General features: G+C 45.1%; 1 protein-coding gene and 1 pseudogene across 1 annotated transcript in view; both read left to right on the forward strand.

The window, feature by feature from the left end:
- GRIN2B (glutamate ionotropic receptor NMDA type subunit 2B) overlaps window positions 1–26,803 on the forward strand; it is a 1,689,627-nt gene that overhangs the window by 1,051,236 nt on the left and 611,588 nt on the right. The window lies entirely within an intron of this gene.
- On the forward strand, window positions 25,385–25,692 carry LOC120945457 (annotated as a pseudogene).

Here is a 26,803-nt window from a genome sequence, read left to right on the forward strand (position 1 = left end):
TGTCTAGGCCGTCCTGCACTATCCTTACCACCCCTACAAGATGGGCTATTCTCCAAGCTGAGGTAGCAGTATCATTTATTGCTGCCACCTATGACTTTGCCCCCCCCCCCCATGTCTTCACCCAACTTGGCAAATCTGTTTGGGTGTTCAAACCCAGGGCTAGCCTTCCTTTTCCGTGATCCACTACCTTGCTCTCTAACTACAGTAACCTATTTTCCTACCTGATAATGCTGACTTTACCTTTCACCCTGACCCCATTGACCACCTGCTCAGTGAGCAGAAGACCCCTTTCAAGGTTGTCAGTTCTGCCTAGTGTTGCAATTGGCTCCTCCAGATCTCTAATGTGAGTCTCCATAAGGGCGACCTACTCACATCTGTTGCAGCTGTTGCTCCATTATTGTATACATGTGGCACCCTGCACAAAACCTTCAACCTTGCTAGCACTTATTATCCCAGTTACATTATTACGTACAAGACATTTCAGATGTTACTTAAATGTTAGAGGACTCCTGGTTTCATCTCCTCTTTTAAATACCTGTTTTTAACTATCCACTTAGGGCACTTTCACACTGGGGCAGTGGGTCCGTTAACAGTAAAGTGCCGCTAGTTATAGCGGCGATTTACCGTCCTTTTAGCTGCAAATTTTGGCTGCTAGCAGGACACTTTTAACCCCCGCTATCGGCCGAAAAAGGGGTTAATAGCACCTGTGTTGCTCAAGCGCACCGCCCCAGTGTGAAAGCACTCAGGCTTTCACACTGGGAAGGCGTGATAAGGCAGTTTTCAGGTGCTTTACAGGTGCTATTTTTAGCGCTAAAACACCTGAAGACTGCCTCAGTGTGAAAGTAGCCTAAAGCCTCGTACACAAGATCGCTTTACTCGGCAAGAACCAGCAAGAAAACTTCTGGCAGAGCTTTCTTGCCAAGTATACCGAGGCTTTCAGATTTCTCGACAAGAAAACTGCCCAGAATCTCACGACGAGAAAAATAGAGAACATGTTCTCTATTTTCTCGTCCTGAGATTCTCGGCAGTTTTCCTGCTGAGAAACCCGAGAGTGTGTATACTTACCTGGTCGCTATGGAACACTGCGCATGCTTGAAATAGCTTTAACGCATGCGCGGTAGCTTCCTAGGCATAGGTAGGGTGCAGCAAGATGACGGTATCAAATGTGACAAGCACATGCTCGTCGTACGCGATGACATCACCGCGTTCTTGTCTTTTTGAAAGGAGAGTCTGTACACTCGGGCGGCAAGAGATTCTTGCCAAAAATCTAGTCGGGAAAAACAATGTTATTTTTCCTGCCGAGATTCTTGCCCGTGTGTACAGGGCTTTATTCAAATTTCCTACTATGCCAAAATTCCAGCAAGCAAAATGTGGGCAAGCTAAAAGTGAGTTCTACAGAAATTTAAATACTACTTTTAGCACCTGTGAACAATTAATCACTCCCGTTATTTAGCAGACTAAAGAAAGCAAAGAAAAAAAATGCTGTTTAACTGTTTGCTGAACAGGCGCCGTCGTTATATGGCGGCAGGTCGGATCTCCTGGGCAAATCACCATAGCTGTACAGCGGCTCGCGCAGGCGCCCGCAGCCAGTGGCGCAAGCTCGCTCCAGCTGCATGCTGCGGGAGCGTTCCCGCGGTTTGGGCGGACTCAATGTTTTTCTGTGATCCGTGATTGCCTGTTACAGAACAGGGAACTGTTTTTGTAAACAATTCGATTCTCAGTTCTGACAGGTGATATGACGGAGATCTCTGTCATTTTCCTGGCAGTCCATCCTCCCTACAGTTAGAACACACCTAGGGAACACATTCAACCCCTTGATCACCTCCCTAGTGTTAACCCCTTCCCTGACAGTGACGTTTATACAGTAAGCAATGGTAGTGTTAACCCCTTCCCTGCCAGTGACGTTTATACAGTAAGCAATGGCTATTTTTAGCTCTGATCACTGTATAAATGTCAATAGTCACAAAAAAGTGTCAAAAGTATCCAATCTGTCCGCCGCAATGTCGCAGCCCCGCTAAAAACAACAACAAAAAATTATAATAAAAATGCATAAAGTAAATATATATATATATTTTTTTTAAATTGTCAGTCTTTTTGTGTTTATGGCGCAAAAAATAAAAACTGCATAAGTGATCAAATACCACTAAAAGCAAGCTCTATTTGTGGGAAATAAATGATGTCAATTTTATTTGGGTACCACCTTGCACGACCGCACAATTGTCAGTTAAAGCGACACAGTCCCATATTGCAAAAAATGCCCTGATCTTCAAGGGGGAAAATCCTTCTGGGGCTGAAGTGGTTAAAAGGAAATGCACTAATCTGAACCTGGCAAGCAGGATCTTATGAGGTGATAGAGTACCCTGCAAGTGGAATGATATTTGAAAGTTTGCTCATACGTATCTACACATGAAGTTCCATTACCCTTGGGCATGAGGAACCCAATCATATAAGTGTGAACAAAGTGAACAAGATCACGGAAGAAAGTAATAAATTGTGAAAAAAAAAATCTTTAAAAGCACTGCTAATATTATTCATATGTTCAGCTATTTTGGAACTCTAAAGTGGGATCTAACCTATAAACTCTTTCATACCTACTATACTCCAGATGCCGGGTTTACTTGTCACATATCCCAGAAAGAGAGATGGTAAATACATATTGCATAAGACCTGTCTTCAGAGACTTCCAGCACATGCTTAACCACATATTAAGAAGCTGATGAAATTCGTCACAGCCTTCTGGTGTTTGCTGCCTTACTTTAACCTTACATAGCCTATCATAGTAATACATTAAAGTAACATTTATAATTAGAACATTAGTACAACTGGCCACACATAAGTCGTGCAATCTGCTTTATTTTTACCCTCAACTGTATAATGCAAGGCCCTACCAAAATGACCCATACAATTTATAGCCAATTTAGGAAAGGCTCTAATACAGTGGTTCTCAACCTGGGGGTCGGGACACCCTCAGGGGTCGAATGATGATTTGCCAGGGGTCACCAGATCATGGGCTGTTCTTTAATCTCGCACCGCTCTCCCTGGAGCCTGCGACCGCCAACTCGTCCTCTTAGCAGCTGCCCATTCAGTTCATGGCATGGCTGGGGGGCAGAGACTAGAGGTCAGCTGACTAGTGAGGAATGTGAAGTGGGAGGGGCTGGAGGAGACCCTATCTCCTGATTTGGGCATAGGTGTCACTGCTACAAGACACCATAAAGTCGGAGACACAGTGAGTAACGCTACCTGTGATTATAGTTGCCATTAAAAGTCCTCACTACAGTTCTCAGATCAGCAGATGACCTTGATCAAAAGCACCTAATCCACTTATCCCATTCCCACCAAGGAGTAAGAGAAGGAACAAAAATAGAGAATACATGGAAGGGAGAGGAAAAGAGGGGGAGGAACAAAGAAAAAGGGAGAGAAAGAATAAGAGAGAGAAAACAAGAAAGACGGCTAGAGAGAGGGATGGGGGGAAAAAAACAAGAATTTAGGATAGAGAGAGATAAAAGGGAAAGAAAGGAGAACAAAGAGAAAGAGTGGTACATCCTAAAGTGTACAATAAGGGGTTTTAATGTTGTACGAGTGGAAGGAAGCACTAAATGTCCGTGGGTTGGGGGCGCAAATTAAATGGGTGCTGACAATCCACGATACGAAAATTATTTTACTGTTAGGGGTCCCACAACTTGGGAAATTTTATGAAGGGGTCACGGCACTAGAAAGGTTGAGAACCACTGCTCTAATACGATATAAATCCAACGGAGACTTTACAATGATATGCAGCTTCATGCTTACACTTTTAATTATAAAATAATATTTATAGTAGCAAGGCATTCCAAATATGTACTTCCCTTCAGGGTCAGCCTTAGTTTAAATTGCTTTCTGTGCAAGATTTCTTTAGAGACTTGGGCCCAGATTCTCGTAGATCCGCGCATCTTTTTGCCGGCTAGCGCATCTCAGATACGTTACCCCGACATAACTTAGAGAGGCAAGCTCCGTATTCTCAAATCAGAAGCGTTCATTTTTGCGCCGGCGCAGCGTAAATTGGTCGGCGCAAGATGGCGTAATTCAAAGTAGGATGGAAGTGAGCGTGATCCATTTAAATGAACCGTGACCCCATGCAAATAAAGGGCCGAACGAATGGCGCATGCGCCGTCACGTGATCGCATGTCCCGTGCCCCTCTGCGCATGCTCACAACTACGCCTGGCATTTTTCCTGAGTTATGCCGGCCCATTGTTTACGCCCGTCAAGTGCAAAAGTACACCGGTTTGGTTTGGTGGATTGGTGGCTATACTTTTGCATTCTGATTGTAATGCCCAGCGTTCTGGGACAAGAAAAAAAAATTCTCTCCTGAGGAAAAAGGGATAATCCTTGCTGCCATGGAGAGGTACTATTATCGCCTCCATGGGTCCCGTAGCAAGGACACCAGCAAGAGCAGAAGGGACGAGATCCTTCAGAGGATCACGGACCAGATCAATGCTGTGGGCAATGAGGCGAGGAGGCCCAAACATATTGCTAAGAAGATGAATGATCTTCGCCGGAGGGTTAAGGAGAAAATGGTGACAAGTTTGTGGGTCCACCAACATGTGAATGTTTTGTGTCATCCGCAGATGTCCAGGAGGGAGCTGGGCCATCTGGTGCCCCTGCCCGTCCCACACCATCCCCTGATGATTCTGCCCCTGACCCCCTGGGAAGCCGAGAGGCATTGGTGGAGGGGAGTGGTGGCCAGACCTCCCAGTGAGGAGGTGATTCAGGAGGATGCTGAGCATTTGGGGGAGGAGGTGTCCCTGTACCTGGAGGAGTCGTCCATCACAGCTGGTCCTTCCTGGCCATCAAGCCTCCAATCCTCGACTCCCTCTGGCTCCATCCCCAACCCACCCACTCCCTCCAGTCCCTCCCCCTATGCCAGGCCTGAAGCCTCTCGTGGGCCCAGGAAGGCAACCAGGAAGACCAGGGGGGTTCCGTAATTCCTGCCAGTTACCCTGACCACTGCCCAGGACACGCAGACCCGCCATATGGGTGAGATGGCCCAGGACATGCGGAGAGTGGCTGACAGCCTGGGCGACAGGGGACACATCACGGATGGTCTGCAGGACGTGGCAGCCAATACCACAGCAATCATATCCTGCTTGGGGGATCTCCAGACCACCACGGCTACCCTTGTGGCAGAGGTGCGAACCCTGAGTGAGGCCGTCCAGGGCCACATAGCTGCCATTGTGGAAGTGCAGACCAAGATCAACAGCCTTCTGAGGCGTATTGCCGTGGCATTAGAGGGCAGGCCTCCAGCCATGGTGAATGCTCCTCCACCTGATGCCCCCCCCCCACCATCAACCAGGCAGTTGCGGAGCCGTGGCAGAAGCCAGGGAAATTTTATTTTTTTATTTTTTTTATTTTGCTCTGGTGAAGAGTGTTTATTATTTTTATTTTGCTCTGGTGAAAAGTGTTCATTATTTTTATTTTACTCTGGTGAAGAGTGTTTATTATTTTTATTTTGCTCTGGTGAAGAGTGTTTATTATTTTTGGTAATAATGCACACGGTGAGGCGTGAAGATTAGTGTGACTGGTGTGTGAATGTGGGGGGGTGACACTCCTGCCGGCAAAGGGGTGTCACCCTCGGCAGTGTGAATGTGGTATGAATGTCCAGCAACATAATTGGAGCCTTGGCGCGGCGTTGCTGCTCCCAAGTCCCGTGCGGTGTACTTGGGCTAATCCAATGTGATGAGGATGTGGGGTGTGTGCTAGGGACCACAGTGGTGTGCATGCGTGCATTCTCCTTGTGCCATGATGAATGTGTGTGTTTAACGTGTAAAGATATGTTCCACGAGGCATCTCCTGACTGCTGATCCCTCAGCAGACAGGGTATCCTCGGGCAGGGGGGGATTGTGTGGTTGGGGGGTCAGGTCATCACGTATGTCAATCTCCAGGCCCTTTCTCTCGGCAAAGTTGTGCAGAATGCAACATGCACCGATGATCTGGCACACAAAGTTTGGGGAACACAACAGGGTACCCCCAGACTTTTCCAGGCATCAGAAACGGGACTTTAGGATGCCAAATGTGCGTTCCACCACTCCACGGGTACGTATGTGTGCAGCATTGTAGTTTTCCTCTCCTGGGGTTTGGGGATTCCGGAATGGAGTCATGAGATGCGGTCCAAGTGCATATGCAGAGTCACCTGGAAGGGAAAAGACAGGAGGATGTTAGTCGTGCATGTGCTCCTCGTGATGTGTGCATCATGGGGGCGGACAGTCATGCCTGACTCCCATGTCACTCACCAACCAGCCAGCTGTTCCCATACACGTTCTGTTCAAATTCTGTTGGGATGGTGCTTTGACGGTATATGTAGCTGTCGTGGCTGAACCCTGGATGTTTGGCGTGGACGTGCCATATGAGGCCTTGGGCATCGACTATCACCTGTACGTTGATGGAATGCCAATGCTTACAATTGCGGAATATGTGCTCTGTGTCACGGGGGACTGGAGTGCCACGTGTGCAATCAATGGCCCCCACGGTGCGTGGGAATCCTGCAATTCTGACAAAATCAGCCATTGCCTTCAGCCGCAAATGCTCCTGGGTGGGTCTGATAATGTGGTGGGACATGCATCTGAGGATTGCGAGGACAACCTGGTGCACACATCTTCTCATGCTGGTTTGTGACATCCCAGCCACAACTCCACTTGTACGCTGAAAAGATCCACTGGCAAGGAAATGGAGTGTTGCCAGGACCTTGACCAGTGGCTGCACTGCATGTGAGCGGTGTGTCTGGCTGGTGATGTCATCATGCAGGGCTGTGGCTATTTCCTGGATGGCATCAGTGTTGAATCTGAATATACGATACACCTCAGAATCCCCCATGCCAAAGATGTTTATGCGCGTTTGGTATATCCTCTCCCGTGCCCTCCTCCTCCTTCTATGCGCCTGGGCACACACTAGTAGTGCTATGACCATGGATGCCCCTTGCATGTTGGCATACAGATGTCTTGTCCTGCAAGTGTGGTTGCTCAGCTCGTCCGTAACGGTGCTGCTGAAGCTGCTCTCCAGCTGACCTGCACACGTCTGGTGCAAAGTTGCCCCTGCTTTATGAGGGGCAAGTTTAGGCCGGACGTACTTACTTACTTTGGACCCCAAGTCGCACCAATGGTTTCCTTTGAGTACCATTCATATCTGAGCGAATGTGGATGAGTTTCTGCACCACTTTGGTCTGACTTTCATGCAAATTGAGTCCCAAAGACCTCAATGTAAACCCTCAAAAGTCACATGAAAGTTGCACCTGCATCAAATAGATGTGATTTTGATGCAACTTAGGTTGAGTACAACTTGTTCAGAACTGAAAAATGTGTTGGGTTTCTTTATTTCCTAACTAAATTCCAAATTTTCAAGACAATTGAAATTCAAATCGGTTGGAAATTGATTGGACGATTCAAATTCTGTGTCAAGAATAGCTGGTTGTTAAGCCGCAGGCTGGGAAGGTGCCTGCCACGTCCTTAACAACCGATGCTTTTGGGGGGGATCCCACACCATTTTTTTTATTTTGGCAAAGGGTCCCCCCTTAAATCCATACTAGACCCTAATCGTTGATCATGAGGTCATCAAAAACAGGAAACTGTGTTACTAAAGCAAAAGAATAAGCATGTGTTTAAAGCGGATGTCCGCTGAAAAAAAAATATTAAAAGCCAGCAGCTACAACTGCTGACTTTTAATACACTTACCTGTCCTGGAGTCCAGCGCCATCCGCAGCAGAGGACGAGCGATCGCTCGTCACTCTGCTGCCCCCCCCCACCATCCTTGGTGAGGGAACCAGGAAGTGAAGCGCTCCGGCTTCACTGCCCGGTTCCCTACGGCGCATGCGTGAGTCAACCTACGCCTGCCGATTGGCTCCCGCTGTGTACTGGGAGCCGAGTGTTCCCAGAACACAACAGGGGGGGACAGGAGGTGATGTCATGCCCGCAGTCTGCCCGAGACTGTGTGGCCGGAAGTGGGTGCAAATACCTTGTGACCAACCAGGAAGAGAGCTGCTGTGTGATTGGAGCTTGGCTGGGACTCTGAGGGAGCTGTACAGGGGCCACACAGTCATTGAGAGGATCCAGGGCCCCCAGGGGGTGGACATTGATGCTGGTGAATTTCAATCACTTGTGGATGAGACCCAATATTAAGGATCGTATCTGTCTGAACTACATGACTGGGAGTGACTACCTATTATATGCTGTTCATGATCCCCTGTCATAAGGGATCATGGCGATTTGGTAAGGAGCTAATCCATAGTTTGGTGGAGGATACATTACTTTTCTTTGAATACGTTTTCAACTAATTTTGGATCTTTGGCACAGAGCACGGGTGTTTGGCATTTCATGTGTTAAACATTTATGGACTTTATTTGCTATAATACTTCATTTATTTATTTTTTAAAACATTTTCTAAGAAAGATTAATTTAAATGCATAATTCTGATTCAATCTATTTTGAGGTTTATTATTAATATCATCACTGTTTCACTGATATCGAGGGCTTTGAGAGTGCTACATAGTGCCCTCTAGTGGCAATCAACTTTCCCTTTTTTTGGTATATTAGTGACTTATATATACCATCATATATCACTTATCTTTATTTTGAATGTTTTGTGATTTAATCACTTGTTTCACATGGTTTAGAGGTAGCGCGATTTATATTTTTATCACATTCTGTTTTTTTACTTATTGTTTACATGGTAATCGCAGCTCTCGGATTGAATAGACTATAACTGTGTTGCAGCTCTCCTTTCTCTTTTCTAGTATTCTAGTGCAGTTTCTTTCCAATTTTCCATAGTAATATGATGGCCGCAAGGTGTCTCTGCCATCCCGGGCGGCCATCATATGACGTCTTCGGCTTCCCAGCCGCTAGGAGGTGTGCTGCTTTACTCGGGAGCTGATGCGCATGCCTGGTGTCCGCGTTGTCCTCCATGCACCCGCGATTGCTTGTCAAAGAGCAGGGACGTGGATCTGTGTGTGTAAACACACAGATCCACGTCTTATCAGGGGAAAGGAGACTGATTGTATGTTTCTTGTATATGGGAGCACTGATCTGTTGCCCCCCCAGTCAGTCCCCTCCCCCCACAGTTAGAATCACTTCCTAGGTAACACATCTAACCCCTTGATTGCCCCCTAGTGTTAACCCCTTCTTTGCCAGTGATATTTATACAGTAATCAGTGCATTTTTATAACAATGATTGCTGTATAATTGTCAATGGTTCCAAAATAGTGTCAAAAGTGTCTGATCTGTCCGCCGGCCACCGCAATATCACAGTCCCATTACTAGTAAAAACATAATAATAATAAAAATGCCATAAATCTATCCCCTATTTTGTAGAGGCTATAACTTTTGCACAAATGAATCAATATACACTTATTGTGATTTTTGTTACCTAAGATATGTAGAAGAATACATATGGGATATTTATTATTGCAAAACGTAAATAATATTGTGTTTTTTATCAAATTTGTCAGTCTTTTTTTGTTTATAGTACAAAAAAACAAAACCGAAAAGGTGATCAAATACCACCAAAAGAAAGCTCTATTTGTGGGGGGGGAAAAATATCAAAATTTTATATGGGTACAGTGTTGCATGACCGCGGCAGGAAGGGGTGAAATTGCCCTGTATTGAAGTGGTTAATGTAATACATTTTGCTATCTAGCTTAGCATGAATGACTGTGATAGCTATGTATTACAAATGTACTGTATAATAATGCTTTAAATCTTTAGAACAGTGTTAAACCCAAAAACAAACATGTATTACATTGCAGCTCACCAATTCTTAGATGTGGTGACTGCATTTGTTTTCCTTTTTTAGGCTTTTTTCCGTTATTTTCACCTGGTGATCTGGCCAGTAAGTCTGTAATTTTTCAGTTTACTTTAACAGACCAGACCAAGGTAAAATGCCCTTGCACCTTCTTCTATAATCCTCACCACGTTCTTGGTGCTGTGGGAACACGTATGATTTGCATGCACTCCCGATCGCGCACCTGCAGAAATGTGAACCTAGCCTAACACAAGAAGAGTGTTACTGGCAGGATCTTCAGTTGCAGTAAAGGAAAAAAAAGTAAAAAAAAAATAAACTAATGCAGCCACCACATCCAAACATTGGTAAACTGCAATATATAAAAAAAAAATGTTCTGGTGTTTAATATCACTGTAATTATCTATATCTCTTTCACCCTGTTGGATTTTTGGATTTGCATGGGTCCATCCATCTAACATGTTATACATCTCTGACATTCTTCTTTTGCTCTATCTGCCGGCAGTGCTGCCACTGCAGTGCTACTTCCTGATTCCCACTCGCTGCTGTGGATCCTGATTTAAAGAGGGGATGCTCTAAGGACCCCGACGTAAGATGGTGTGACTCTGAGTACCCTGATGTAGAGGGGTGGATCTAAAGACCCCAATATAAGGAGGGTAGATCTGGGGACCCTGATCTAGGGTGGGTGACTCTGGGGACCCTGATGAAAAATGGGGTTACCTTGGGGACCCTGATGTAAGTTGGGGTAACTCTGGGGACCCTTATGTAAGGAGGGGGACTCTGGAGACCCTGATGTAAGGAAGGTGAATCTGGGGACACTGAAACCGGATGTATTCAGGATCACTGCGGGAGCTCTGTGAACAAGCGTCTGCTCACATGCCGCGCTGGCCACGCCCCCCTGGATGGAAACCTTAATCATTTAAAAAATGATCCTTCATTCTGAGGTTTAAATCTGTCTGTGAGACTGTCACTTGTGGCACAGTACTTAGGAGTATTTTGTGAGTATATGTGTGCAGTGTATACACAAGTGGTACAGATTCAGTTTAAGCATTCCCTTTTAAGCCCCTCCTACTGTTATGCTGGGTACACACTTAAAGTTGTTTTTGTTCAAATCAAGAAGGTTGATTGAAAAAAAAAAACATACAGATCCCTACATCAAGACAAGAGATCCTGATGCAGGAATTTCTGCCACTGAGACATCCTATTCTGACAGGAGGAATACACTGATCAGTGTTTGCAGCCATTGGCTTAAATCACTGATTGAATGCTGGTTTTCCAGCATGCCCATTTAACAAAAGCTTGGTTAGATGGTTCCTACTGAACCAGCCAATTTTTGGCCCATGTATACTAAGCTTTATGCAAAATCTGTCCAAATCTGTCCATAGTACACCATGGCATGCTATGCGTGCCACTAAACTTTTTTTTGCGCCGCATCCCAGAGTTCATTATTCTTGTCATGCTCATATTTTTTCACTCTGTTTTTCCTTTGTAACTTGTTATGGGAGTTGTTAATGTTTACATATTTGTTATATTGATTAAACATTGATTCGCTTAGGTTTTAATAGGAATGTCAATCATATTTCAGGTTGTGCTCTGTCGGTACATTTTTCATGTTTTGCCAGTAAAAAAAAGTCGTGGGAGATTGGTAACACTGCACACCACTGGAGCACCCCTCCTGTCCCCAAAATATTAGGGGAAAAAAAGGGTGCTGCAACTGAAGGCTAGAGAGCCAAGTGTGCGCAAGAGTTGAATGACATAGTCAAAAAACTGGTAAGAGAAGCAGCAGTGCTGCCAACACGTAAGCCAGGTGGCTTGGTATTTTCGTTCATTCTTGTTTTGTGGAAGATACCCCTGCGTGAGCAACTGGTGTATAAGTGAACTTTTCTTTTACTCAATAAAAGTGGGCTGCTATGCCCTAAAACTACAGTTTGGACTGGCGCTGCTCATTGTGAATGCATCTGCTACTTGAGTTTAATTCCCCAATCGTACACTATAGATAAATATATATATATTATATATATATTTTTTATCCAAAGCTTCACTTGAGCTTTAAGCCTTTGATTTCCTTATCAAAGCATTCTGTTTCCTATGTCACTATTCTGCCTACAGCCTTCTTATTGGACAGTGAATCCATATTAAATCTTGTGTACCGTGAGCATAGAGCTGACCCAAGGAGCAGCAGTGCTAAACCAGGAAACAGTGATCTGTCTAGAACAGGTGTTAGGATCACATAAGCAATTCTCAACGTGGTAACGGATGTTACTATATAGTACATGTCCTATACTAATATATATTGAATAAATTCATCCATATAGCAAAGCTTTGCCAGACATTGCCAACTGTGCAGTTATGTTATAAAATATTGTTTTATTCTTAACCTTAGAAATCTTGGTTTGATCACTGAACTGTGACATCCATGGGTAATATTCTGGTACCTTGTTCACTTTTCTCTTCTTCCTACATTCTGCATCTCGCCCTCTGTGGGTAGATGTTTCCATAGCAACAGTATCCTCTATGCTTTTGAAATTACGCTCTAAATTGTTAACCATGTAATGTATGAGCAGAGCTCAGCTTTATTTAGTAACACTGATGGTTATAATGTGCAAACATGTGTCTGAGTATACAGTATGCACTTTCTATATTTACTTTTATATACTTGTAAGTCATGTAACATATTTAAATTGATCTAAGATATGTTGTAACTTGTAAACACAATGTTTTTTATATTTAACAAGCTTTATTTTAATATTTATCCTTTTTATAACTTTAGCTTTCACACACATTTATTGTATGAACGGCAGTCAGTAAAACAAAACCATTTAAACAGTTAAACATTTCATGTGTTTCTATGCTTATTTATGCACATATAAATATTGTTTTATGAATATATATTTACACTTTGTGAAAATTTTAAATAAGAATGATATAGATTGAATTAAACATTGCCTACTGACTTATCTCAATCCTTGTGCCTTGCATGGCATTGTTATTAAATAAAATCAGTCTAGATCAGATCATAAATGATAATTATGTAGCGCCCCCTTACTTTTTAGTAAAGGCACTACGCTAAAGTTAGTGGGAGAATGAGAGACATAAGTTGCTCTCATTCTTGATTGTGTTAAAATTGGCTGTCGCCAATTCTGGATTGTCCTGTGGGTCATCTCATCTCTGGACAGCAGATGGAGCCAAAGGGGATCCAGGTGGAGCCGCTTCTTTCCAGCAGCCAATGAGAGGAGTTGAGCCTCGCTGTGCATGCTGGGAGGGGGTATTTCTGTGGCGGAAGCTGTTGTTCTTGGTTTCTTCGCGGGTTCCTGGTTTCAGGTGTGGCATCCACCTTTAGGGTGCGCGCACATTGCGGGCCCCACCACTATGGCCTACCTGGCCTGGGATCGCGTGCAACGTGGAGTTCCTGACTTTGGGCCCTCATGGCCTGGAGCGACTGATGCTACCAGGGGCCCCAGTGACTTACTGGGTCCTCAACTTTACTGAAGAGATCCTAAGCTGCGTGCTGTGCGGTGGGGGGTCGACTCAAGGAGAACCCGGAGGCAGGTTGTCTGAAGGGCTTGAACGAACCATCGGGGATCTGGGTAACTGAAGACTGACAGATAGCCTTAGCACTGTCAGTCGGTGACCCCAAAGAAAAAGACTGGGAAGATTTGCTCTGCTGTTCACCATTGTCAGCATTGAGCCTGTGGCAGAGGCCTCATCTGGCATCCTATTTAAATTCAGAGCCAAGTCAGTGGCAGTGACTTGTTCTCATAAAATAATAATAGTGCAGCGCAAAACAAACAATTTTAAACTATACATACAGAAAGTTAAAACATATGATATATGATATATAATTAAAAATTATATAATAGAGTCCATATAAAGTGCTCAAGTGCAAAAAGATGATCCAAATCGGAATATAATAGTACAAAAATCCAAAGGGTGATATCCAGAAGGAACCTCCACCAAATAGCAGGAATGGCCTCTCACCTTACAACTTCGACCTGCAATAGGTCACAAAGCATAATCAGAGAACCACCTGTTCTCAGAGGACAGCAAGCAATGCAGCAGTAGAACCACGATATCAGTCAGACTCAGGATCAGGACATGGCAATCAGGGCATAAAAAACAAAGGAGAGGAAATCTAGTGCTCTCTGAAGCCAAAATACATTTATTTAAGAATAAAAAACGAATGCACTCACTGTATAAGCACTCTCAAACGAGTGCAGCGAAACAGCATAAAACATCCATAAGAGCATGGGTTTCAGTCTAGGTCGGCGATCGTCACATGTGGCCCCTTCCCCTCGTACGACGTTACGTCCCTATGAGCGGGACTTCATCAGCGTGGGGTGAAAAAAGGCACTATTATTATTTTATGTCAATGTGAGGTGTTTTATTTGAATTTACCTTAGTGCTGGCTCGCATTTTTTAGTTTATATTTACATTCCAGCGCTGAATAATTTTTCTTTATTAGTGACTTGTTCTCCCCAGCAACTTTAAAGTGACACTACGGCTGCCAGGCTCGTGGCAGGAGTCTGTCCGGGGGCACTTCACCCACTCCGGCTGGAGTGGCGACGAACTGTATCTACTACTACTAAGAGCAGGACTGCTCTCTTCTCATCCAGGCCTGATACCGCAAAGTTCTTTACTTCATCAATAGGGTTGAGCGAACCCGAACTGTAAAGTTCGGGTTCGGTACGGACTTTGTTTTTTTTTTTGCTCCCAAACCCAAATAATTGGAAAAAGTTTGGGTTCGGAGTTCGGCTATTTTATGGCGCGCTGCACGGCAGCCAATCGCTATTTGTTTTACTAGTGTGACTAGGAAGCCATCACAGCCATGCCTACTAATGGCATGGCTGTTATTGGCCAGTGCAGCATGTGACCCAGCATGTGACCAGCCTCTATATCAGATAGAGGCACACAGCACAGCTCGTCACTCTGCATTAGCTAGTGTAGGGAGAGGCTGCTGCTGATTGAGGGACAGTGTCAGAGAGGTGTATCCTGCTTCAGAAATCTACACAAGCACTGTTTATTTCTGTGAGATCTGCATCTTATAGTTCAGGGAGAGGTTCCAGCTATTTGCTATAGGGACAGAAATCTATAGGTGACTCTCTGTATATATTCACCAGCACTGCACCTGTCACCACCTGTGATATACTGTGTGTGTCCAGTACATAGTTTAGGGAGAGGTTCCAGCTATTTCCTATAGGGACAGCAATCTATAGGTGACTCTCTGTGTATTTCACCAGCACTGCACCTGTCACCACCTGTGATATACTGTGTGTGTCCAGTACATAGTTTAGGGAGAGGTTCCAGCTATTTCCTATAGGGACAGCAATCTATAGGTGACTCTCTGTATATTTCACCAGCACTGCACCTGTGATATACTGTGTGTGTGTGTGTCCAGTACATAGTTTAGGGAGAGGTTCCAGCTATTTCCTATAGGGACAACAATCTATAGGTGACTCTCTGTATATCTCACCAGCACTGCACCTGTCACCACCTGTGATATACTGTGTGTGTCCAGTACATAGTTTAGGGAGAGGTCCCAGCTATTTCCTATAGGGACAGCAATCTATAGGTGACTCTCTGTATATTTCACCAGCACTGCACCTGTCACCACCTGTGATATACTGTGTGTGTCCAGTACATAGTTTAGGGAGAGGTTCCAGCTATTTCCTATAGGGACAACAATCTATAGGTGACTCTCTGTATATCTCACCAGCACTGCACCTGTCACCACCTGTGATATACTGTGTGTGTCCAGTACATAGTTAGGGAGAGGTTCCAGCTATTTGCTATATGGACAGCAATCTATAGGTGACTCTCTGTATATTTCACCAACACTGCACCTGTCACCACCTGTGATATACTGTGTGTGTCCAGTACATGGTTTAGGGAGAGGTTCCAGCTATTTGCTATAGGGACAGCAATCTATAGGTGACTCTGCCTATTTCACCAGCACTCCACCTGTCCCCTGTGATATACTGTTTGTGCAGTACATTGTTTAGGGCTAGGTTCCTGCTTCTTGCCATAGGTAGAGACATATATAGGTGAATCTCTGCATATTTCACCAGCACTGCACCTGTCACCACCTGTGATATACTGTCTGTGCAGTACATTGTTTAGGGCTAGGTTCCTGCTTCTTGCTATAGGGAGAGAAATATATAGGTGAATCTCTGCATATTTCACCAGCACTCTACCTGTCCCCTGTGATATACTGTCTGTGCAGTACATTGTTTAGGGCTAGGTTCCTGCTTCTTGCTATAGGGAGAGAAATATATAGGTGAATCTCTGCATTTTTCACCAGCACTCTACCTGTCCCCTGTGATATACTGTCTGTGCAGTACATTGTTTAGGGCTATGTTCCTGCTTCTTGCTATAGGGAAAGAATTATATAGGTGAATCTCTGCATATTACACCATATTACACTATTGTTGTATTTAAAAAAACACCCATTTAGGGCAAGATCCTACATTTGAGAAATATGAGGAAAACGTCAAATAACGGACGTGGACGCGGTCGTGGTGCTGCTGGTGGAGCTCCTGTTACAGGGAGAGGACGTGGTCGATCTGTGCCAGCTACACACACAAGTGAAACACCTTTCTCAGGTGCGAGTAGCCGACAGAGCCTGCAGCGGTATTTGGTCGGGCCTAATCCAGCTCTTCGAATGTTGAGGCCAGGAGCAGAACAGGCGGTAGTAGATTGGGTTGCTGACAGTGCCTCCAGTTCCTTCACATTGTTTTCCAACCAGTCTTGTGCTGAAAGTTCAGAGTTGGTGCCTGCAGCCGATGTCCACCATCAGTCTTTCACCTCACCCCCTTGCAAATCAGCCAAGCAGTCTGAGCCCCAAATCATGCAGCAGTCTCTTCTTTTTGATGAGTCTGTTAGCATGTGTTCCCAGGGCTATCCACCTAGCCCAGCCCCAGAAGTGGAAGAGATTGAGTGCACCGATGCCCAACCACTTATATTTCAAGATGAGTACATGGGGGCCCATCACAGCACGTCTTGGATGATGATGAAACACAGTTGTCAACTGATGGTGCTTTTGCAATTGTGCAGACCGACAAGGAGGGCAGTGGTGAAGACTGGGTGGAAGATGATGTGGAGGTCGATGAGGTCCTCGACCCGACATGGAATCAGCCTTATGCAGGTGACCCATGTAGTTCGGAGGAAGAGGCAGTGGTCGCACAGAGCCACCAGCACAGCAGAAGAGGGAGCAGGGTGCCAAAGCAGAGCGTCTGTCCCCTAGACAGTATGCCTGCTACTGCCCAACGCAGCAAGGGACCGAGCACACCAAAGCCAGGTCCAAGGAGTTCCTTAGCGTGGCAGTTCTTCACACAATGTGCTGATGACAAGACACGCGTGGTTTGCACGTTGTGTAATCAGAGCCTGAAGCGAGGCATAAACGTTCTCAACCTGAGCACAACCTGCATGACCAGGCATCTAAGTACAAAGCACGAGCTGCAGTGGAGTAGACACCTCAAAAACCAAGAAAGGTCTCTGGCTCCTCCTGCTTCCTCTTCTGCATCAGTCTCGGGCCTCTTGGCCTCTTCTTCCACCTCTGTAGTGACAGTGCCACCTGCCACCCCTCAATTAGAGGACCGTCAAGCAACACTACCACCTGGGTCCCCAAACATCTCCACAATGTCCCATGGAAGCATTCAGTTCTCTATCTCCCAAACACTGGAGCGGAAGAGGAAGTACCCCCCTACCCACCCGCGATCCCTGGCCCTGAATGCCAGCATTTCAAAATTACTGGCCTTTAAAATGCTGTCATTCTGTCTGGTGAAGACACAGAGTTTTAAAAGCCTGATGGCATTGGCTGTCCCACGGTATGTCGTGCCCAGCCGCCACTACTATTCCAGGCGAGCCATCCCTTCCCTGCACAACCTAGTGGGGGACAAAATCAGGTGTGCGCAACGCCATCTGTGCCAAGGTCCACCTAACTACGGATATGTGGACCAGTAAGCACGGCCAGGGACGTTATATTTCCCTAACAGCTCACTGGGTAAATGCAGTGGCGGCTGGGCCTGAGGCGGATAGCAGTTTGGCGCATGTCCTTCTTACCCCGATATGCCACAGCTGCTGCAGAAAGTGCGGGCCGTCTGTGCGCACTTTCGGCGTTCTCACCCTGCTGCTGCTCGCCTGGCAGCGCTGCAGCGTAACTTCGGCCTTCCCGCTCACCGCCTCATATGTGATGTGCCCACAAGATGGAACTCCACCTTGCACATGCTGGCCAGACTGTGCGAGCAGCAGCAGGCGATAGTGGAGTTTCAGCTGCAGCACGCACACGTGAGTCGCTCTGCGGAACAGAACCACTTCACCACCAATAACTGGGCCTCCATGCGAGACCTGTGTGCCTTGTTGCGCTGTTTCGAGTACTCCACCAACATGGCCAGTGCCGATGACGCCGCTCTCAGCGTGAATATCCCAGTTCTATGCCTCCTTGAAAAAACGCTACGGGCGATGATGGAAGAGGATGTGGCGGAGGAGGAATCGGGATCATTTCCAAGGCTTTCAGGGCAGTCATTCACAAGTGGCTCCGAGGGTGGGTTTGTGCACCAACAAAGGCCAGGTACACAATTGTCTAGCAAGGGCACAGTTCTGGAGGATGACGCGGTGGAGGATGAGGAGGAGGAAGACATGGAGGAGGAGGAACCATGTTCACAGCAGGATGGCATACAGACCAGCTCATGGCCATCACTGGTGCGTGGCTGGGGGAATACAGAGGACACAGATGATACACCTCCCACAGAGGACAGCTTTTCGTTGCCTCTGGGCAGCCTGGCACACATGAGCGATTACACGCTGCAGTGTCTCCGCAACGACCGGCGTGTTTCGCACATTTTAACAGGTGCTGATTACTGGGTGGCCACGCTGCTGGATCCCCGTTACAAGGACAATGTACCGTCCTTAATTCCCTCACTGGAGCGTGAACGCAAGATGCGCGACTACAAGCGCATGCTGGTAGATGAGATGCTGGTGCAATTCCCACCTGGCAGCGGGGGCACAGTGGAAGCAGAAGGCGAAGGCAGAGGAGGAGGAAGAGGTCGCCAACGCAGCAGGGGCACCGCCAGCACCTCAGAAGGCAGGGTTAGCATGACCGAAATGTGGAAAAGCTTTGTCAGCACGCCACAACAAACAGCACCACCAGCTGATATGGAACGTTTTAGCAAGAGGCAGCATTTCAGCAACATGGTGGAGCAGTATGTGTGCACACGCCTACACGTACTGAATGACGGCTATGCCCCCTTAAACTTCTGGGTCTCCAAATTGGGCACATGGCCTGAGCTTGCCCTTTACGCCTTGGAGGTGCTGGCCTGCCCTGCGGCCAGTGTATTGTCTGAACGTGTATTTAGCATGGCAGGGGGCGTTATCACAGACAAGCGCAGCCGCCTGTCCAGAGCCAATGTGGACAAGCTCACGTTCATTAAAATGAACCAGGCATGAATCCCAGAGGACTTGTCCGTACCTTGTGCAGAATAGACACCGGGCCGGCCTTACCCAGCCATTGTTTTTTTTTCTGATCTTTCTAGGGTTGCCATCTCATCCCTTTAAAAGCAAAAACATATTAATTACACAGGTTCTCTGGCTGATTAAGGTGCTGCTAATTAAACTCACTTGGTGCCTTATCAACATTAAATTAGCCCCAGAACCTGTGTAATTACTCTGTGTTCAGGTTTAAAGGGATGAGGTAGCAACCCTAGATCTTTCTCACTCTTTTGGGGTTTACCCTAATTTAAAAAATAAATCAATTAAAAATCAAAACCTGCTGTGTTGGCTACCACCTCCTCCTCCACCGCCGCTTCCACCTACACCGCCACATCCACCTCAACCTCCTACTACATATGGACCTCGTCCTCCAAGGTCAAAATGATTTTATTTTTTATGTTAATTTTTTTATGTTATTTTAAGTTATTTCCCTATCCACATTTATTTCCAGAGTACTTGCCATGCTCTTCCCAGCATTTTGCTGCCATTTGCAGCCCTCCAGCCCTTTCCCTTAGTTTTTTAGAGACATTTTTGTAGTCAAAAGTCCGGGTCCCCATTGACTTCAATGGGGTTCGGGTTCGGGTCAAAGTTCGGGTCGGGTCGATCCCGAACCCGAACTTTTTTTTCGAAGTCCGGGTTCGGGTCCGAACCCGAACATCCAGGTGTCCGCTCAACTCTATTCATCAACCTTTCCTGTCCTACCTCATGTTGATGTTGGTCGTGTTGGGCCGTGAAATAAAGCATTCAGAAACCTATTCTGCTGATTGGACATTCGTTACTGCTCTACTCACTACTATCATCCCTAGACAACGATTAGAGGTAACTTAATACGGCTCCTGAGGGGGTAGCGCTACAATTAGAATTGGTTAACAAATATTTTTAGAAAAGTTAAATTGGTCTCTGATATGTAATCCCATTGCAATGATAGAATAAAACAAAAAATCAATGGTGATATCTAATGGAGTAAAATACAACTTGCATCTGGTGACTAATAGTATAAGCAATTACAACATACCTCCTTTTTTTGCTGGGAAGTATAGGACCTCCATCTTTCTAACAGTGGTGCAAATGCATTCCCTCTTTGTCACGTGATGCAGTGCTCTTGGTCTGAGCTGACCATTAGCAGGATTGGGCATTGCAAAATGGGTATGGGCATGTGTATGTGCAGTCAAAGAGGTAAAGGTGGTGCTGGAGCTCCATATAATTACAGAAAAGTTTAGTAAATAACTTTAATTCATATTCAGATATCACCACAGGTGTTCTGTAAGCTTAGCAAAGACCTATTATTGAAACCGAGGACTTACAATTCCAACAGTATTTGTGATAATATCAAATTGTTAGCAACAGATGACTCACAAGTACTGAAACCCACTCCACTGTATTACCGATGTCCTCTGGGTTGCTACTGATGTCTGGTAATCTTCTCAAGCCTATTGTCTGGCAGATTATCAGAAGTTCTAATGAAGAGTTGGCACACTCTTCTCTTGGGGAAGTGCTTAGGGCTTACAACCAATACATGTTTTAATAGGTACCTTTACCTAGGATTGCTGGCTCAAACCTACACAAAATTAGGTAGGTCTCATATAATATGCGCAGAAAAACTGATGGGAAAAAACAAGCAGATTTTATTTGCAGACACGCGTTTCAGTTTTATACACGTTGCAGATCCCTGCGCAGAAAAAAATCTGCACATGATACTAGTGTTGCGGTGTGAACAGGGCATGTAGAGAACAATTGTTTTTTTATGCCCTTGCAGAACACATGTGGAAAAACTCACATCTTTGGTGTGAACAAGGCCGTATGGTAAATGTATTGAAAAGGCTGATTATTTACTTTGGCTAGTAGAGTTTGGCGAACAGTTTGAACCGAGCAAAAGTTCGGCCAGAACATCGCCCGTTTGGCGAGATGTTCGCCTGCCAAGTGCCCCACAATGCACTGCACGCTGCTCAGTGCATTCTAGGGATGAAACACAACACCTGATCACTGGTCAGGTGCAAGACTTTGCTCAATCAGGGCACAGAGCACAGTCAGAGCCATGATTGAACAAAGTCATGATAACTTTGCCTAATCATGGCTCAGTGCTCATAGTCTCACCCCACACTATAAAAGGTTCCTTCCCACAGGAACCTTTTGCAGTGTGTTGTTGAGCGTAGAGTGTCAGTGTAGTGTCAGTGTATACTGAGTATAGTGTGAGTATAGTGTAGTGTGTCAGTATAGTGTGGTGTGTTCGTATACTGTAATGTCAGTGTAGTGTTAGTGTAGTGCAGTGTTTAACACAGCATTACATAACATTTAGTATTGTATACCCCCCCTTTTTTTTCGGTTGTTGAGTTTTTTTAGTTTTTTAGTCTCGTGGCTGCCCCCTTTTTTGAAATTTTTTAAACCTGCAACGCTGTCGTTCCCTTCTTTGTATTTTTTTATAGTTTTTACATTTAAAGTTATGAAAAGTTATTTAAAGTTCACCAAACACCACTTTTCATTCAATAAAATGCATCCAAGTATAAATTTCCTAGTATCTATTAAATTTGGGTAATAACCTCCCCATCATGTCTGAGAGGCCAACAAGGAGACGCAGACATTCCCATTCTACTATGAGGGGGACATCAGCGTTGGTGTTCTCATACAAAGGTGGACGTGGTCCGTCACCTGACAGGGCACATTTTTCTCTGTTTAGTGATGTTGCCCGTGCTATCCAGCCACAGCATGCAAGCATTTACTAAACCATCCTCCTTAACCTCTATCACCCAAGATGAGACTAGTGCACAGTCCACCGCAGATGCCAGAGCCGCTTATTCTGCCTCTTTGTCCACAGCTACTCCTGCCATAACCATGGAGGAGTCAGCTGAATTATTTGAACACAGAATCAGCCACTTGCTGCTTGACGGTGCATCGGCATTACTTGATTCTGGTTGGTTCTAATATTGAGTAAGGGAGTAACATGTGTCTACAAGGAGGGGAGAACACTGATAAAGAACAAATTGGAAGTCATGTTTCCCCAGCCGCGGTGTATTGCCAAGTTGGCTCCAGTGATGATGAGGATGGAGTGGATGATGATGATGAGGACCCTGACATGACTTGGATGTCAGGGCAATGAAGTGAGAGGGAGGCACAACCCCAATGAGGCAGGATGTCCTCGAGAGGCAGCCATCATGGAACAGTAGATAGCAGCCACCCTTTTCCATCAGATTGTGGAGCTGTTATCTCCCGGCCCACTTCCCACAGCTCATGTATGTGGGCTTTTTTAGCACATGTGCAGCTGTTCACACTGTTGCAATTTGCAATCCCTGTCACAAGCAGATCAAGCCTGGCAAAAACACCAGCCATTTGGGTACTACATGCTTGCAAAAGCATTTAACCTCCCACCACTCAGCCCATTGGCAAGAGCACCTGAAAGCCACAAAAAATGCACACAATTTTTCTCACACCTCACCTTTCATGTCTACCCTGTTGTATCTCATGACCTCAGTATCCACTGACAGGGATGTTGGTATAGCAAAGGGTGCCACAGGTCCTTGCAACATTTGTTCTGGCAGCACTTTACCAGCTGTAGAGTATAACAGGAAAATTTCTCTGCAACAGCTGCTACATAAAAAAAATTACAATCTCTGCCACCCACATGCCCAGTGTCTAAATTCCATCTTGTCTAAATTTCTGTCTTTATAACTGTAACGGTCAGGGGTTAACACCGTTCACAATCTTCCATTCCACCAACCACGACAGCTTATCCGACAATCCACAATCCAGCAGACAGGACCCATTCCATTCCCCAGAAGGACGAGACACACGCTCTGTCTCTTGTTCAAACAGATTAATGCTTTAATGGTAACTCAGCCTTGTTATATACAGTTACAAGCATGCTACAGTAATCACAGGGACAATGCAACTCTCCATCCAAAACATCACACAATGGGTGCTTAACGAGTTCCCCCCTCAATCCACATCCCAGACAGACATTCTGGCACCGCATCTAGAGGAGTTAATTACTACAGCTGACAAGTCACATTCCACATCTATTATCAATAGTCTTTTCCCACAAAACAGTGTCATTAGCATACACAATGAAATATCTTAGGAGCAGACCTAATTAACACAATAGACAATAGAATGCAATCACAGCTTTCATCACTACAGCCAGGTAGCTGGATGTGATTACCATCAATTAACATCTTAACAGTAGCAGACTTAATTAGAGCCTCAACAGCCTATGTTATACATTGAATGAGACACTCTTATTGACCTGTTGGGGTCAGAATAAACCACCTGTAATATGTCAAGATCCTGCAATACATGAATTATCATTAATGTCCCATCTCATGTAATCCAAGATATCAGTTCTCAGTCATCCTATGCCCCTAAGGGACATAGAATGACCCTAGACCCAAGAGTCATTGGTGAAGCTGGCACAGGAGTACCCCCCATCCTTCAAGAGTCTCTGGGTATCACGTGCCATTCCATTACAATAACTCTTGCCTTTCCGTGTGGTGGATTCTGCCCCCTTCCATGAATTTTCAGAATGTGCTGTACCACAATGGCTGGTTCCCAGTCATAATTGTTTGCACATATGGCAATGCTGCAGCATCTGCACTTGCAGCAGAGGGCCATCAATGAGTACCTGTGTGAGTATGGCACAAGGACAGGCTCAGGGGAGCTCAAAGTTTTCCCTACAACAATGGCTGCTGATAAAGGATGCATGCACTGTACTGTCACCATTTAAGGAGGCGACAAGGCTGGTAAGCTATGACAATGCATGCATCAGTGACACTATTCCTCTTGTGTTCCTTCTGGAGCATACTCTGCATGGCATTATGGACAGGGTGCTCGAGGCAGAGCAGCGGGAGCAGGAGGAGGACTTCCTTTCCTCTCAAGGCTTTGTGCAGACACCATTCTTGTGATGCCACAGAACACACCAGAGGAGGGGGAGGAGAAGCAGGAGGAGTCTGGCAGTTTTAGAGGCATTGAAGCAGATGTAGACATATGTCAAATCTTTAGAGATGGGTGTAACGGTCACCACCGTTTACGACCTTCCATCAACGCACGACAGCTTATCCGACACACAGACAAACCAGCAGGCACGATCCATATCAATTCCCCAGAAAATGAGACTGACAGCTCTATTCTCTGCTTCAAAATGTATGAACACTTTTAATGGTTAGCTCTCAAGTTTATATACAGTTTTCAAGGCATGTTTCAGTGATCACAGGAACAATCAAACTCTCCACCCACCCATCACACCCTGGGGGGGCTTCAATACACCTTCAGATGGCTAATTGCTAAACATTCTAGACTTTTCGGCGCCGGTCTATAATTAACATGACCTAATCACTGCACCTGAGAGGTCACATTCCTTCATTAACAGAATTCAACAAAACACCATCACACAATGATTTCCCCTCAATCCACATCTGTAGACAGACGGTCTGTCTCCGACAGAAAGGTTTTCACACCTGAGCATCAATAGGCTTTACACAGTATTATCACACAATGAAAGGCCTTTCAAGAGCCAGCCTCATTTAACATGTCAACAGTCTACACAGAGAGATGAGTCATAGAATAAACCAACACTTTGCAATATCTCCTGCAATATGAGCTATCAGTAATGTCCTGTAATTTAGGATATAATTTCTCAGTCACCCTATGGCCCTATCGGACATACGGTGACCCTAGACATAAGACTCCTTGGTGATGCCGGTACAGGAGTACCCCTCATCCTTCCAAAGTCTCTGTTTGTCACGGGTCATTCCGTTACAATGGGTTTTCAGTAGGGATGAGCCCCTGTGTTCGGTTCGCACCAGAACCTTCGAACGGACCTAGCTTTCACGCGAACGTATCAAACCCCATTGACGTCTATGGGACTCGAACGTTCAAATTCAAAAGTGCTAATTTTAAAGCCCAATATACAAGTTATTGTCGGAAAACGGATTTGGGGACCGGGTCTTGCCCCAAGGAACATGTACAAAAACTGTCGTCTTTTCTGGAGCAGCGATTTTAATGATGCTTAACCACTTAACATCCGCCCGCCGTCAAATGACAGCGGGCGGAATGTTCTATTGTTCCGACAGAACGTCATATGACGTCCTGTCATTTAAAGCCTCTAGGGTGCACCAAGAGTACCTCTAGCCATTTCCTGCTCTCTCTGGTGGTGTGTTCTCAGCATTCCGCTGGAAAAAAAATTCTTCCTTTCACTGGTCTGTAGATTAGCAACAAATTTAGCAGTAGAATGAGTTTGCCACAAATCCCAAAACCATTCCTTAATGGCCTTAGTGGTAAGCCAGTATCTGATCTCTGTGGATGGCTACATGAACATGCAGTTCACCAATACATACAAGTATATTGTTGGGGCATTGTCTGGACATCTTGGGGTGATTCTAATAAGGTGTAATAATGTATTGTATATACGAGGAGTAAAAGAGGAAGAAGAAGATGGTGAGATGAGAGAATAAAGCAATTTCCAAATTAGTTTTGTACATTTATTCTGAAACTTTTCTTTTGAGGTTATTGTTGGACATTATTTTTCTTAAGAAAATATACAAAAACAATCAAGAGTACCTCTATAGGGTTGCGGTGTGAAGGCTCCGCCAACACCCAAATAGCAATTTTTATACACCTGTTACTTCTATCCAAAGTCTGCAAAAGAGACACCAGACTTTATCTAAAAATAAATTGTTCATTTTGGCCTGAGTGTGCTATAATTTGGCTTCTTCATATAAGGCTTGCTCACTGTGGTGAAAAATGTGTTATTTCCATCCAAAGTCTGCCAAAAAGGCACCAGAATTTATCAAAGAAAAACTCTTATCTTGTTCTGGGTGCACTAAATTGTGGCCCAATCATACAGACTGGCTCACCAAGACATTGTTTAAAATATAAAGAAGGAAAAATGTCTATTTAAATGTCTTTTTTTATATGTCAGTTTTGCTGCAGCATGTTCTATACACGGTACAGATGTACCACTTTACAGGCAGACTAAGGGGACCCCAGGCACTATATTTAAAGGAATTTTTCATTTTTATTGTTTCACTTTAAGCATCATTAAAATCACTGCTCCTTTTTAAAACCATTTAAAAAAATGCATTTAAACAAGTCCCCCAGGGCAGTACCCAGGCCCCCATATCCTTTTTATGACCCATAACTTGCATAGAAGCCTTCAAAATGGCATGTTTGATTTTTCCAGTTCAGGTCCTGTAGACTTTAATAGGGTTTGCGGTTCGGGTCCATACTTTTGGGTTGTTCAAGAGTACTGGAGCGAACTGGGGGGTGTTCAAGAACATGAAATTCAATGTCAAACTGTTAAAGTATGAAGAAGCATGCCTTTGTAAAGGACATGTCACTCCTGGAACAGTTTATAACTTAACTTTTATTATACATTATACTTTTATTATAGTGTATAAAAAGTTTTTTTTTTTAAAAAGCCTTTTATCTTTTGTTATTCCTATATGCCAAGCTAATGACTTTCTAGTCTCTCTTTCCCTACCAACCAGTGTAAGCCTGTTGTGTTTTCTCTGATCAATTAGTGCCTCTGGCTACAGCTGGCAACACTGAACCTTGTGTTCTGTCGGCTGGGAG

This window comes from Rana temporaria, chromosome 7 (genome assembly GCF_905171775.1).
Source record: "Rana temporaria chromosome 7, aRanTem1.1, whole genome shotgun sequence".
Lineage (NCBI taxonomy): Eukaryota > Metazoa > Chordata > Amphibia > Anura > Ranidae > Rana > Rana temporaria.